Raw genomic sequence first — 2,894 nt, 5'->3', positions numbered from 1 at the left:
ATGGTTAAACCTGCTGTCAATAATATTGTATAATAATAATTGGATCACTGTACCTATGTCACAATTTCCTGTCACTCCCCCTTCCCAAACTCATAAAAGTCCTACCCCACCTTTGTTTGGGGCTCTCAGCATGGATCCGATGCATTGGTAAAGTCTGTGAGCCTGAGTTTAGGCCCTGGCCAGTCTAAGCCCATAATAAAGCCCTTTGCTTTTGCATGCGTGAAAAACAAAATGAATGGATAAACCTTAAAAAAAATTTTAAACCAGAAACTATGCCTACGGACTCTGGTACAATTGTTCCTTCCTGTTACCATGTGATGAGCTAGAATCCTTCCCCACTCCTATCTCCCTGGGAGACACCGTGCTGTCCCCTGAAAAGCCCTGCTCATGTCCCCCGCTGCAGGGAGCATGAGCCACGATGACCACGCTGCTCCTCCTCTAAATTTGCCACCACATTTGTGCCAGGCTCTGCTGGCTGCTCCCCACCAATGACGAGCACAGCAGGCGAGTTGAGGCAGGCTCAGCCCAGCAAGACACAGACTCCTCCATCAGCCAGCGTCGGCTTGAGGACCCCCACCCACCTGGCATCACTAAGAAGTCGAGGGGCAGCTCTCCTCTGCAGCCATGCTCATGATAGAGACAGCAGTCACAAAGCTGGCTCACGAATCTCCATGGGGACATGGGGCCCAAAGCAGCAGAGGCCTGGGAGGCGGTCAAGGGCGCCTGGCACCCACAGACTTGGGAGATGGTTGACAGTGCACGGCATTTACAGGGGTAAAATAGATAAGCAACCATCAAGAGTATTACTTAATTTAACATCTATAAGGAAAAAAAGCAAAATGTAGGAACAAGAGACTGAAGGTAGTTACCTCTTTAAAAGTCACTTTCCCTTCTCAGTTCCCAGACTCCAGGCAAGTTCTAGATCTGGAACCCACTTCCTAAAAGAGGATGAGGCGCACAGGACAATCAGACTCATGACGGCCTAGCAGGTGCATACTATAATGATTCCCCAGTCCTTCTCCAAGGGCCCTCGGGCCAGTTACACATGTGATTACTGAATGGAGATAAGAAAACTCCCAGACTTTTTGAGAACTACTTGACACAGAATCTGAGTTAACACTGATACCTAGAGACCCAAAACGTCATCACGGTTCCTCTCCCCTTGAGGGACCTGGTAATAAATAGAGTCCTGGCTATAGTCTGACTCACAGTGGGCCCAGCGGGTCCATGGATACACCCAGTGATCATTCTCTCAGTCTCTGAATGTGTGATTGGAACTGATATACTTGGCAGTTGGAGGGACCCCCACGTTGGATCCTTGGCTTGCAGGCTAAGAGATATCATAGTGGAAAAGACCAAGGGGAAACCCTGAATTTGAACCCCCACAAGCCAAGATAGTAAATTACTTGGGGGAGATGGCGATTGGTACCATCATTAAAGATCAACAGAATATAAGACCTACCATATTTCCGTTTAATTCACCGGTCTGGCCCCTCAGAAGCCGAATGGATCCTAGAGGATGACTACTGACTACAAGCTCAACCAAATAGCAGTCCCAATTATAGCTGCTGTGGTGGGCCCACCAATAATGCTAGAGTAGACGAATGAGGCCTCAAGTACACAGCATATACTTGATTGGCAAATGCATTCTTTGCCATTCTGTATCTCATGGGACCAATGACAATTTCATTAACAATATTGCCCCTGGGTTATTATAATTCTCCTGCCCTCTGTCATTGTCCGGCCTCCTGGACATTGCACAGAACATCACACAGACCCACTCCATGAAAGGACAAGCAAAAGGTAGCCAGCTAGTGTGCCCCAGGCCTCGATAAAGCCCATGTGTGACAGGGGTGGGAGACAAACCTTGTGATGCATCAAGGGACCTGCCACCTTGCTCAAGTTTTTAGAGGTCCAACAGTCAGGGGCATGCCAGAATATCCCTTCCAAACCAAAAACGCAGCTGGCTGGACCTTGAAGTGCATACCACAAAGAAGAAATACAATGCCTGGTAGACCTCTTTGGGTTCTGGAAGCAACCCATCCCACACCCAGAAATCCTGCTCTAGCCCACACCAGGTAACATGGAAGGCTGCCAGCTTTGGATGGGGCCCAAAGCAGGAGAGGACTATGCGACATATATAGCAGACCCGCCCTGCTATGTGGGCCTTACTCTCTGTGAGCCCTGGTCATGTTGGGGGTATTAGCGGTAGGAAACAAGATGCACTGGGGAGCCTCTGGCAAACCCCAGTGGGAGAATCACAATATAGGCCCCTGGGATTCTGGAACAAGGCCATGCCATCTGCGATGGAGGATTTTTATGCCTTTCAGAAAACAGTCCTGATGAGGCCCTGATAGAGACACAATGCTTGGCCCTGAGGTAACTGAGTGAGCATACAGCTGTCCATGGCAAGCTGGACTGGTGGGACCTGCCAAGTCGCAAAGTGGGCAGGCCCAGCAGCAGTCTGTCAGGAGATGGAAATGGCACATCTGCAACTGAGCCTGAGCAGGGATGGAGAGCACAAGCCGGCCACGTGAGCAGGTGGCCCAGACCCCAGACCACCCACCACGGCTGCGCCAGGGCACCCCTCCAGGCTGCACCTATGACCATACAGGGAGAGAGCAGGAGGCCCAAGTGCGGCTTATGAATAACTTACAGACCCGCATGGTATGTGAATTACATGTCAATTTGTTTCAGTGTTGGGTGTGAGCTGTATGCGGATACAGGCTGAAAATGGACAGCAGCTGCATGGCAGCCACATTCAGAGTTGGCCTTGAATGCCAGCAGAGAAGGAAAGCCTTCCTCCCACAGGGTCAGGAGCAGTGAGTGCTCCCAGTCCCACACACTCCTGAGGTGTGAAGATGCAATGGATCCGGGCAGCTGGTGGCCCTTCC

Source organism: Suricata suricatta, chromosome 12 (assembly GCF_006229205.1).
Source record: "Suricata suricatta isolate VVHF042 chromosome 12, meerkat_22Aug2017_6uvM2_HiC, whole genome shotgun sequence".
Classification (NCBI taxonomy): Eukaryota; Metazoa; Chordata; class Mammalia; order Carnivora; family Herpestidae; genus Suricata; species Suricata suricatta.
The sequence above is the reverse complement of the archived record's forward strand: the minus strand, read 5'-3'. Positions refer to the sequence as shown.